This window comes from Rutidosis leptorrhynchoides, chromosome 3 (assembly GCF_046630445.1).
Source record: "Rutidosis leptorrhynchoides isolate AG116_Rl617_1_P2 chromosome 3, CSIRO_AGI_Rlap_v1, whole genome shotgun sequence".
Lineage (NCBI taxonomy): Eukaryota > Viridiplantae > Streptophyta > Magnoliopsida > Asterales > Asteraceae > Rutidosis > Rutidosis leptorrhynchoides.
Genome location: NC_092335.1, coordinates 248,880,268 through 248,895,050, shown reverse-complemented (window position 1 = coordinate 248,895,050; position 14,783 = coordinate 248,880,268).

Sequence of the window (14,783 nt, the reverse complement as noted above, 5' to 3'; positions counted from 1 at the left end):
CTCACGGAATGCTATATCGTAGTCCATTGCTAAACAGTTGTCGTATAAAAGTGTTCCTAAAAATCCCAAACTTTTAGATTAAATATATTTAATTATTTCACTCATTAACTGTTTGAAACCTGATCAAAAAGGTTCAATAATTATTTATTTTCTGTTCCAATTTATATGTACAGAGTGCTAATATTTAATCTTAAAAGGATAAAAATATTTTTGACAAATCTAAAATCTTCGTAATCAATTTACAGTCCAACTTTTATTTCAATCCTTCATGGACATATACAATATCTATATTGAAACTAACAAAACATCAACCGAGTGTTACTGACGTTTACTAATTAAGCTTGAAATCATTCATTTTCCATTTACTCTCTCTCTAAATATAATCAGTTTTAAATAACAAGTTTTATCACATAAATATATATTATATATTTTTAAACAAATAGATTTAATATTATTTTATATATTTACAAATAGTATTTATATACATATTTATATACATATATATATATATATATATATATACATTTTTAATAATAGTTTTCATTGTATCGCATATTATTTTACATATTTATTTCCAACAATTAACTCATATATTATTTCAATTAATATTTCAAATTATTATAATATATATATATATATATATATATATATATATATATATATATATATATACATGTATCTATTTACAATTAGTTGTTCGTGAATCGTCGAGAACAGTCGAAGGTCAATTGAATATATGAAAACAGTTCAAAATTTTGAGACTCAACCTAACAGACTTTGCTTATCGTGTCAAAGATATTAAATTGTATCGAGAGTTTGGTTCAAAATTAGTCGAATTTTTCCTTTACATTGCCTTAACAGTTGCTTGTTCAACGCTTTCCTTTACAACCGGACGTTAGTTACCAAAAGGTAATATACGGAGCAAGTATACTGGACGTGTTGCTTTCCTAATACAAGGTTAGCAAGTGGGTGACACAAAATCATAAGTTTTGAGCTAAAATTTTTAAATCTGAAACCCACAAAACCCACAAAAACATTTTGCAAACACCGGTGAAGGGTTATTCCGGAAAACTTATCTAGGGTAAAAGCTAGATTGAATTTTCAAAAATATCAAATGTTTTCATAAAGATCCAATTTTCTAAAGGATCTAAATTTTTATATTCATGTGGGACTGTAAATCACATCGTTACTACCATTGTTCATACCGCCGTATTAAAATCACTGATGTACAAAGTGTGAAAAATAAAGAAGTGATTCTAGTAAAGTTATATTCAAGTTCTATATTGCTTGAGGACAAGCAACGCTCAAGTGTGGGAATATTTTATAATGCTAAAAACAAACATATATTTCATAGCATTATCCTTCAAGAAAGACAAGCTTTTAGTTGCAATTGTTCTATTTACAAGTTATATTCGTTTAAATATTAAAAGGTGAAGACAAAAGACAGATTCGACGATTTGAAGACGCAAACGACCAAAAAGCTAAAAAGTACAAAGTACAATCAAAGTGGTTCAAATTATTGATGAGAAACGACTAAAAGTTACAAGAGTACGAGCCGCGAAACGCAAAGTACAAGATATTAAATCGTACGAACGGACGTTCAAAAATCCGGAACTGGGACATGAACCAACTATCAACGCGCGATGCAACGGAGCTAAAATGACAAGTCAACTATGCACATGAATATAATATAATATATAAATAATTCTTAAAATTATATATATATATATTATATTATATATTAAAAACTATCGCCAAACTAGCAAACAAGTGAATGTGGTCTGATCCAGCTGGCCATGCGATCGCATGGCCTGGAAGAGCAATTTCCATGCGATCGCATGGCTGTAACAGTGTGGCCACATCTATAAATTGAAGCGTTTTTCGGAAAAATGATGCACACCTTTTTCTATCTATCTATCTACGATATATTTATATTTATATTTTATAATTTTAATTTTAATTTAAGTTTAATAATAATAAGGTTATAGTGGCGAATATTTTAAGTTTGTAAGTCGAAATTCTATCCGTGTAACGCTACGCTATTAATACTCATTGTAAGTTATGTTCAACCTTTTTAAATTAATGTCTCGTAGCTAAGTTAGTATTATGCTTATTTAGACCGAAGTAATCATGATGTTGGACTAAATATTAAAGACGGGATTATTGGGCTTTGTACCATAATTGGGGTTTGGACAAAAGACCGATACTTGTGAAAATTAGACTATGGGCTATTAATGGGCTTTATATTTGTTTAATTGAATGATAGTTCGTTAATTTAATATAAAGATTTACAAATAGATGTACCTATAAATAACCACATACACTCGATCGGACACGATGGGGGGATATTTATAAGTACTAAAAATCGTTCATTTGACCGGACACGGGGATGGATTAATAGTCTATGGACTCATTAAAGCAGGGGTGGATTACATACAAGGACACTTGGTGTAATTGATAATAAAGTATTAAAACCTTGGATTGCACACAGTCGATAACCAGGTGTAATCATTAACAATGTATTAAAACCTTATTACAGTTTAAGTCCCCAATTAGTTGGAATATTTGACTTCGGATATAAGGATAATTTGACGAGGACACTCGCACTTTATATTTATGACTGATGGACTATTATGGACAAAAACCGTATCGACATATTGAATAATCCAGGACAAAGGACAATTAACCCATGGTAATAAATTAAAATCAACACGTTAAACATCATGATTACGGAAGTTTAAATAAGCATAATTCCTTTATTTCATATTTCATCGTACTTTTATTTACTGTCATTTTATTTATTGTACTTTTAATTATCGCAATTTTATTTATCATCATTTTATTTATCGTAATTTTATTATCGTCATTTACTTTACGCTTTAAATTAAGTTATATTTATTTTTAATATTTTACATTAGGTTTTAATTGTGACTTAAGACATAAAATCGACAAACCGGTCATTAAACGGTAAAACCCCCTTTTATAATAATAATAATAATATTACTTATATATATATTTATACAAATATAGTTTAAAAATATAGCGTTAAACTTGGCTAGCTCCCTGCAAAATGAACCGGACTTACTAAAAACTACACTACTGTACGATTAGGTACACTGCCTATAGTGTTGTAGCAAGGTTTAGGTATATCCACTCTATAAATAAATAAATAACTTGTGTAAAATTGTATCGTATTTAATAGTATTTCGTAGTAAAAATATAACTATTTCGTATACACCTCGCATAACATCAAGTATTTTTGGCGCCGCTGTTGGGAACACGAGCGAAACGCTATAAAAAAAATATATTATGTTTTTAATCCATTTTTGTAAAAAATTATATAAATTTAAAAATATAAAGACATAAAAAGAAAAATATATTTCTATATTTTTAAGTGTTTAAATTAAAAAGTTTATATTTTTTTATTTCTTTTGTTAAAAATTAAAACTAATAAGTAACTTTTTTTTAGTTTTTATTACATTTTATTTTCTATAAAATATAAAACATAAAAAAATTAATTAAAAGTAATCTGGCCATAATACTGTAGCAGCCCAACAATTGGCCTGGTACCCGAAGCCATGCGACCGCATGAAATCCCTACACACAATCCATGCGATCGCATGGATTGATTTGACAGCCCAGGTACCTTAGCCGTCTGAATTAGGGTTTAATTTAATTTAATTATTTTTATTATTAACCCTAATTAGGTTTTAGTTATTTAATTAGTTTTTAATTTTAAGATTTAATTTATATTTTGTAATATTAAGTTTTAATATAAATACTAATTATATAATTAATACTTTTATAAAATATAATATAAAAAATAATATTTTTATAAAAAATTGTATTTTTATAACTTTAGTTTTATTTTTATATTTTCGTATCTTTTTAAGCGTTTATTCGTAAATTGTATATTTATCATTCGTAATTAGTTCGTAACTTAGTATTTTGCCGTAGTTACTTTATTTCTAGATTTTTAAGCTTTGCCGTAAAATCCCTTAAGTGCTTTTTCTTTAGACTAAGATTTAGGTGCTTTAGAATTTTGTGACGCCGTTTTAAGATTTTAGTACTTTTTAAGTTATTGCCGTTTTGGATATAGAATTCCTTTTAAGCTTTAATATCTTTAGACGTAAGTTTTAATTCTTATTTTTTGACTTTTATTTTTCGACGCTTATTTTTTGACCTTTTATTTTTCGACATTTTTCGACGCACTCTTTTTCTTTCTTATTTCTCGACGCTCTATTTTTAGGACATAGATTTTATCTTCAAAATTTCGACGAAAAAATTATTTTAAGCGGTTAAATTGATAGACATCCAAAATTTTCTGATTCGTAGTAATAGTTGGATTTGTTAGTGGCGAGTTGTGGGCTTCCGATTTAAAGGGTCCTGGCTACCTGCTGCATCTATTGGCAATTCAAAACGTGGGCAAAATCAGAAAAGTCTATTAATTTGATAACTTTAATAATTTTTATTTTTATAACTAATTGGATATTCAGTGAATGCACCGAACAAAACGTTCACCACCTGTAACTCGATCAAGACATCTAGCCAATATTGTCGCCGTTGATTTTTCTTTAGAATCGTCATCTAGTTGACCAAGTACTCCAATTCAAATTTCTGATAATCCATTTTTTGAACCCGACCTCACAATTGAGAATCCGGAGGATATTCAGGGACAATTCAGAGATCCTAAACCACTAATCATTCCTCCTGAACCACTAATCACTCATCCAGAAATTGTCGAGGAAGAAACCATTAATTCAGAATCCTCTAGTGATTCAGATTCAACAAATTCAATCATGAAAAATCTGGAACCTCTAAGTATGGAAGACCGAATGAGGGCTAAACGCACTAGCCAAGGTCATGCAATTACTCAATCAGACATTAATGCACCAGATTATGAAATCAAAGGACAAATCCTACACATGGTAACTGATCAATGCCAATTTAGTGGTACACCGAAGGAAGATCCAAATGAACATCTTCGAACCTTTAATAGGATATGTACTCTATTTAAAATCCGAGAAGTGGAGGATGAACAGATCTATCTCATGTTATTTCCCTGGACTTTAAAGGGAGAAGCCAAAGATTTGTTAGAATCGTTACCTGAAGGGGCGATTGATACATGGGATGTCTTAGTTGAAAATTTTCTTAAACAATTCTTTCCGGCATCTAAAGCCGTAAGACTTCAAGGAGAAATAGTTACGTTCACGCAAAAGCCAAATGAAACACTATATGAGGCGTGGACAAGATTTGGAAAGTTATTGAGAGGATGTCCGCAACATGGTTTAGACACTTATCAAATAGTACAAATATTCTACCAAGGATGCGATATTACTACACGCAAAGACATCGACATAGCAGCTGGTGGTTCCATTATGAAGAAAACCGCAACTAAAGCTTACAAAATTATTGATAACACTGCTTCCCACTCACATGAGTGGCACCAAGAAAAAGATATCGTTAGATCATCTAAAGCGGCTAGAGTCGATTCTAGCCATGACTTTGATTCCATGTCCGCAAAGATAGATGCTTTCGAGAGATGAATGGAAAAGATGACTAAAGATATTCACGCAATGCAAATTAGTTGTGAACAGTGTGGAGGACCACATTTGACAAAAGATTGTCTCAGTATTGAACAAACAATGGAACAAAGAGAGAATGTTTCATACATGAACCAAAGGCCTGGAAATAATTAACAGAATAATTATCAACCGCCAAGACCAAACTACAATCAAAATCAGAATTATAACCAAAATTTTCCATACAACAATCAACATGGTCCTAGCAATCAGCAATTATCCAATAATACTTACAATCAACAAAGACCTATTTTTCCAAATAAACCACCACAAACCGATGATAAAAAGCCAAATCTAGAAGATATGATGTCGAAGCTAGTTGAATCTCAAATGCAGTTTTTCACATCTCAAAAACAAACGAATGAACAAAATGCTCAAGCATTTAGAAATCAACAAGCTTCAATCCAAAATCTGGAACAAGAAGTAAGTAACCTAGCATCAACAGTACCGTCAGCATCACCAGCACGTCAGTACTCTCAGCATCGTCAGCACTAGCAGCACCTATAACATCACGATTTCCACCAGTTCCATAATCACCAACATCATCACAAATCAACAACGCATATATTGTATCAACGAGTTATGAAGTATTAACTCATTTCCCCTGAAGAAATTATATGTATATTATATATATATATATATATATATATATATATATATATATATATATATATATATATATATATATATATATATATATATATATATATATATGTGAAATTTGAAATCAAAATAAATCTTTTCGTACTAAGCTATTACATGTGAATCATAACTGGTAGGTACTACTCGGTTAGTTCATGTTACTAATATGCTATACATCCTTCGTTAATGACTTAACAATCATTAACTATGATCTCTGCTTCGACTTAATAGATTCCATTTCATAATAAATCAAGTGTATTATTCAAATACATGCTTGATTTTACACTTTCATTTTCGATGTACTTGAAACTTTCTAGAAAACATCATTCGTACCTTGCGAAGTTAGCAAGAGTTCCATAAGCACCAACATGATTCACTGAGGAAATATCAATAAAACTGCATAACGAAGTATTGATTACATTAGTGAAATACTCCACGAAGATTATGAAATATTTAATGTTTTAGAGATTATTCATTTTTAATCCAGCCGAAAATTAAATGAGCTTAATATGATATTAACTCATTAAATATGTATTACATCTGAAGAAAATATTCATACATATATTTTCACAAAGACTGTAGTAAAATTCTTCTGTACAAAATATTACTTGTGAAATTTTTAACGGGTAGGTAATACCCGGGAAATATATAAGTTCACAATTAATATGTTACACTGTACATTCTTCAATTTTGATTCAAAAATTATTGACTATACCCACTACTTTCACAATGCTATACATTCGTTCATAGAAATCTGAACAACCATTCTTATTCAATTTCAATTACATATTCTGACAGAACAGAATCCAAGTCAAGATTTAACAAGTGACATCATTCTTAGATCTCTACATCTTTCAAAGCTATACTTTGACTTCAAAACTGTAAAAGATCCTTTAGCATTATTATTACCGAAAATAATCTTGCAATCCTTTTCAAAGTATCCAGTTTTATCACACTTCCAACCAGTCAACTTTGACTTTTCAGATTAGCCTTATTGTAACTATTGACATATACGTTCTTGTTACCGGGGAACCTTTCATGTTCCACCACATTAGCAGTAAACTTACCAGCAACTTCATTACTCATTGGTTTAAGTCTCTCTGAAAAACCATTATAATTGTTCATTGAAACCCTATCATGTACTCATCCACATCTTGTAACAATAATTGCCATACCAGCTACCGGGAATTAGCAATCAGTATTTCGAATTTCGCAGCAATTCTACGCCAACAGTTATATATATACATATAATGTCTATCTCCTAGACTTACTTACTTCGAATGTGAAGTTTCTAAAAAACACCCCAAACTGCGAAACTAGTTCTCCGAATTTTGGAAAAATGCTGATGAAGTAGCAAAAACTGTAAACGACTTTAAACAGTCAAAAGTTTGATGATAAAGAGTAGTGTGTTGGAAAAGCACAGAAAAAGAGAAAATTTGGTACTGGAAAACGAATTGAGCAAACCATGAAGGAGGCTGTGGACAAATCACAAAGACTAAACCTGCCTTCAAAGAATCCAAATGATTCAGTGTCTGCTGAAGTCATTAACGAATACCTTGCTCCTGACTCTAAACCTTTACGAACAAATCTTCTTCATCATCCTTCAATATTAGAAATTCTAAGATATCATCGTATCTTTCATTATAAATATCTTCGATATTCCTGAAGATATTTTCACAACTATTCTTATCTGAAATCATTTATCTCTTTGCGCTATCTGTATTACATCATAAAAGAAACTATTTTAGTTTCTAAATCCTGAAAATTTCAAAAAATGGACGTTTTTGAAGTAGTGTTGGGAATTGAAGCATGAGTTAGTATAATATAATGACACTTGATCAACGTGATTACATTACAGTAAGTCATGCTGAGTTTCTAATGGAACGTGATAAAGGTTCACAGATCATACCCTCATCATGAACCATGTTACATAACTCTTTCATTCTATTTAACCTCTAAACTATCAAGAAAATATTTTCTTAATGATTCGGTTTTTTTTCGAGGTATTCTGGTAATTTGACAAGTCAGATTGTGCTATTACCATTTCTTTCTTAGAACATTAATTATGTTCATTCCGAAATTCATACCTACGAATTCTGGACCATTATTCGCTTGATTTAAAGTCGGGAAGATAAAACAAAATCATGAAGCTTCAAAATATCAATGGGAGTATATATAAATCACAGTAAATTAGAGAGAGTATTAACTGTGGATGTCAATGATTATGGAAAGACAGAAGCAGAGACATCGAAATATAAGGGAAGATATAAAACCCAACAATCACCCAGAAATTATAAACCGTATATAACGATGAATATAGCAATATAAAGACAAGGGAGGACTAAAAACACTATAAAACCAAGAGTATAGTAGAAGTGAATAGATTCTTCTGGCGGCAGATGGAAAAGAAGAATGACGGATATGAAGGTTAGAAGTATATCAAGAATCAGAACTGAATGGAGCATATTGACGAATGCTTTAAAATAAGAATTGAGGGAGAAAGAATAAAAGGTATGAGCTATGGAAAATAAGGAAACGAAGGGGGTAGATTTATAGTATAATATCAGACAGGAAAATCGAGACAGATCATCGCATTAAATCGAAAAGAATCATAATTTCCTTAATTACCGAAGAATCAAATCTTATTACAAAGATTTTCTCCAAATCTCTTGATCTCCGGAAATCAACCCATCTACGTCAAAAGATATGACGAAACTTACTTTTTCTCATTTCACTCTTTTGTGATAACTTCACTCGTACACTTCGCATAAACAAATTGTTTTATCCATATTACTCAATGATGATAAAACTCTAATTTTCAACTCGTATGAGTCATGAAAACATACTTATTGTCATCCATGACCATCCCAATTTCTTTAACGGGTAGGTACTGTGACAACCCGAAAATTTTTGACCAAATTTAAACTTTATCTTTAAATGATTTAATGTTTTCGACATGATAAGTAAAGTCTGTAATGTTGAGTCACGAAAGTTTTGGAACTATATTCATGCAATCAATTATTCTTTGACTGTTCTCGAAGATTCACGAACAATATATATATTACTTAATGTACATATATATATATATATATATATATATATATATATATATATATATATATATATATATATATGATTTCAAGTTATTTAGTAAACGATAGTAACATTCGATTATTGATTCGATTGATATTTAGATAAGTTAACTAAAACGTTTAAGATGAACCAGCAAAACACTAATTTGCTACAGTATTTTCGAATTGCTACAGTACCCGAAAAGCTACAATGTTTTCGAAAATCACTATTTGCTACAGTAAAACATTTTTATAAAATGAAAATGTATATATGTATATACTACGAGACGATGATTTATAGAAGCATATAACCAAAACACTTAATTGATTAAAGCTACACTTCGAGTGACATAGTTTATCAATGATTAAGTTTAATTTTTGATAAAGGTACATGTTGCATTACGAAAATGCATTCGAGAAATCGGAACCGGGACATAAGTCGAGTAACAACGTACGAGTCAACGGACCAAAAATTACAAGTCAACTATGCACGTAAATATAATATAATATATAATTAATTATATAAATTAAATATATTATATTTATATTATAATAATATGTCGACAAGCTAGTGTACAAAACGATTGTGAGTTGGATCCCATAGCCATGCGATCACATGGCCAAGGAGGCTAAACCCGATGCGATCGCATAGGGTACTGTTTCAAGTCAGGTACTATAAAAGCTTGATCTGGTTCCAGCTAAATCTATCTATCCCTCTTTCTCTAATATTACTCTGTATATTTATTTAATTTAATTTATTATTATTATTATTATTATTATTATTATTATTATTATTATTATATTATTAAGATTAATATTATGATTAATTTTATTATTATTATTAGTAGTGTAATAATTATTAGTATTATACATAAAATACTACGACGAGGTTATGTCCAAATGATTTCAAAATGGTTTTCGAGCAAGATAGAGCTAAGGAAACTATGGGTTATAACTATGGAGGTTATGGGTAATGTTCGTGGGTATTGTTCGCAAGTCAAACCTAGTATTTATCATCTCCGTTGTGTCTACGTACTTTCCTACATTATTGAATCACAATATTGATACGTGAGCATTCATAACTTATCTTTTATATATTAATGGTGTATCTATGTCTAGTGCTCGAGTATATATGTTTATACATGTTTGTATGCTAATTCTCGTCGTTAGATAATTTATAATGAATCATGAATTTAATACATATACAACTGATATAAGGTATATGATATACATGTTATTGGAAAGCTGGCGAAAATCAATAACTTTTCATTTAGAAATCGCGTAATTTCGATGAACGAATTAAAAGTTATGGTCAACTGAATTATGATTGACGTTAATTGGGATTACTTTTGAATCTGCAGTTAATATTTAAACTACTTGTTTATAAGATTGATAAAGTGGATTTTTGAATGTTACCAGCCGAGTAAATGAATTCTTAAATAAGGCATGTCTTGTTCTGTTGGACAATGATCAAGTTGACTGTTTTATCATATTTTAAAGCTTATAAAACTACAATATAATTATACAAGTATTGGGAAACCATGTGAAATGTTAAACTATTTTCGATTGTCATGATCATTCAAACTATAGTATAGATTTTAAAAGTCACTATTGAGTCAGGTTGACTTTTTGAAATGACTTTTGATTACTTATGTATGTAGATCTCGAGCATTAGGATTGTGATACACTATGACCCAACCTAGCTTATTAGACATGTATTGACCAACATATGTTCTCTAGGTTGAGATCTACGATTAATTTTGCATTCTGAGTTTCGGTCACATTTCAGTGAATGACCTTATGTGCTGCTAATGAGAGTTTCATATGCTCCCTTTTTAATTGCTTTTGCAATCTATATTTTTGGGCTGAGAATACATGCACTTTATTTTAAATGCAATGGACACAAGTACATACTTAATTCTACACTGAGTTTGAACTGAAAATCCCTTAGCTTTGGTAACTAGTAGTTGCCGGTTATAAGAACTGGTGGGCGCGAATAGTTGTATATGGATCCATAGGGCTTGATATCCCCATCCGAGCTAGAGCACTAGCCTTTTAACTGACGTATGCTATTTGAGAAGCGTACACGTTGGTTTGCGTGTATTATTAAGATGATTATACAAAGGGTATAAATTATATATACGTTAAGTTTAGTTACCAGGGTGCTCAATTTTGTAGAATATTTTGATAAACGTTTCTGGATGAAACAACTGAAAACTTGTGATTCTCCTTTATATACAGATTATACGCAATACTAAAACTATGAACTCGCCCAACCTTTATGTTAACACTTGAAAGCATGTTTATTCTCAGGTTCCTAGAAGTCTTCCGCTGTTTGCTTATATGTTAGACAAGCTATGTGCATGGAGTCATACAGGGCATATTTTTCAAGGAAACATTGCATTCACAAAATCATCACCATGTATCATATTTTGACTGCATTGTCAACGAAAGTATTATTGAAAACCATTATTTACTGTGATTGTCTATATGTAGAAATCATCAGATGTCGAAAACCTTGGATTTAAATATTCATTTATGGTATACCCTTTTCAAAAGAATGCAATGTTTGTAAAACGTATCATATAGAGGTCAAATACCTCGCAATGAAATCAATGAATGACGTATTCGTCCATGCAGATTTGGAGCGATCGTCACACAATGTGATTATATTACAGTGAGTCATGTTGAGTTTCTAATGGAACGTGATGATTCACAGATTATAACGTCATCATGTGCCATGTTACACGACTCTTGCATTCTACATAATCTCCAAATATATCAAGAACATACCTTTCTGATAAGTTCTATCTTTTCTCTTGAATTTTGGTAAGTTAACCAATCAAGATCGTGCTATTACAATCTCTCTCTTAAAATATTAGTCATGTTAATTCGAAACTTCATACCTACGAATTCTGGATCATTTTTCGCTTGACTTAAAGTCGGGAAGAGAAAACAAAAGGATGGAACTCCAAAATATAAAGGAAACGAAGAGGATGGATTTATAGTGAAATATCAGACAAAGCAATCGAGACAGATCATCGCATTTAATCAAAGAGGATCCTAATTTCCTTAAATTTCGAAGAATCAAATCTTATTACAAAGATTTTCTCTAAATCCCTTAAATTCCGAAAATCAACCGTGACTACGTCACCGGTTAAGACGAACCTACATTTACTCATTTCACTCTTTTGTGATAACTTCACTCGTACTCTTCACACAAACGAATTATTTTATCCATACTACCCACTGGTGATAAAACTCTAAATTTTAACTCGTATGAGTCATGAAAACATATTTATTGTCAGCAATTATGATCCCACTCAAATTTTGGGACGAAATTTCTTTAACGGGTAGGTACTGTGATGACCCGGAAATTTCCGATCAAATTTAAACTTAATCTTTATATGATTTTGACATGATAAGCAAAGTCCGTTATGTTGCGTCTCAAAATTTTTGAACCATTTTCGTACATTCGTTTAACCTTCGACCATTCCCGACGATTCATGAACAACTATATATATATATATATATATATATATATATATATATATATATATATATATATATTATAATAATAATAATTTGAAATATTATTTGAATTAATATATGATTAAATTGTTGGAAATAAATATATAAATATAAAAAATATGTATATAAATATTACTTGTAAATAGATAAAATTATATTAAATCTAATTGTTTAAAAATATATAATATATTTTTTTTTGCAGTTAAACTTGCCATTTAAAACTGTTTATATATAGAAAGAGAGTATATTAAATATAAATGATTTCGAGCTTAACTTGACAAAGTTTGTATTACTCGGTTGACATTTCGCTAGCGTTCATATAGATTTAACATGAGTTTATGAAGGATTAAAATAAAAGTTGGAGTGTAAATTGATTACGAAGATTCTAGATTTGCTAGAAATATTTTTATCTTTTTAGTTTAAATTTTAGTACTCCGTACATATTATTTGGTACAGAAAATAAATAATTACCGAACCTTTTTGATTAAGTTTCAAACAGTTAATGATTAAATTAATTAAATATATTTAAACTAAAAATTTGGGATTTTTAGGAACACTTTTATACGTTAACTGTTTAGCAATGGACTCGATATAGCATCCGGGATAAACTGTCGGTAGAAATAGACAATAATTATGGCTGCTATACTATTTGATGGGCACTATGCTGTTTGGATTCATTTCAATCATCTGACTTATATAATTATACAAATATATGTTAGAGATATATGTATCTCATCACTTATCAACACCCACAATCACACCTTTCTTAAACTGTTTTGGTTCTAGCTGTAAATCACGAGCCAATCACCACTTCCTTCGTTAAGCCACCATCCTCCAACACCCAACCACCAACCTCGCCACTTCCTACACCACCTTGATAACCACCATGAATCACCGATTAACCACATCATCATAACGTTCGATCTAGTGCTCCTGATCATCTAGTTACACAAACCACCATAAAATGAAACCCACTTAGAACCTATACTGCTCGTTTAAGATTATATTTGTACAAAGCAAAAACTGAAATCCATGATAAAAGGACCGTATTGATTGAGTTTCTAACAATAGTAAACCATTCGTTTATAACCACCTATCATCTATTTTGTTTTCGGTTTAAAGCGTACCACCATCCACTTCACTTTAAACCACCGTACCACCACCCTAACCCTCTCCTTTTCTTCAAACCGTCAACACCATATCATCCACGATGACTGCTACCGCTTGTTTCTGTGTATGTTTGAGTACCACCCTATCACCACCATCGACAAAACCATCACTTCCTTAAACCTACTAAGTTTATATTTTTTTTTCTCTTTCTTTTCTTTTCCAGTATTCTTCGACAAAACGTTTCAGTTTTCTGTTTCCTTTTTATTTCATACTCGTCATCATCGAACCACCACCGCTGCTTATTTTATTTCGGTTTTGCAGCACCACCGAGACCCATTTGCTACTATTTTCATGTACAATCACCACACCAAGAACCACCCAACCTTTCTTCTTCTTTGTAAACCCACAACCACCACTCATTGCATTAGTCTTTGCTCCTGTTTCACGAGGACTGCTGCTCAAGAATGCTGCTGTAGCTGTGGTATTTCGTGACTCAACACACCCACATACAGTGATAATGAAGATAATTAAGTCGATGGCAGTCTTGTAATTTTATAGAAGTTAAACTATCGGGTCCCAAGTGCTTTTTTTTGGCGGCTTCAACATTTTTTTTTATAAACAAAACAGCTGGGTAATTTATTCAGTATTGAGATTGGGCTGTTTGTGAGGATCCAATTAAACATTGAAATAGGCTTCTTTGTTGTTGGGCTACCACGTTTCAGTTGGGCTGAGGAGTAACGCTTCTGTTGGGCCGAGTCACACATGGGTCATTAAGAGTATTGCTTTTCGCTGTTATGGTTTGCAAAGAAGAAGAAATAGAAGGAACGGGTTTTATATATTTATGATA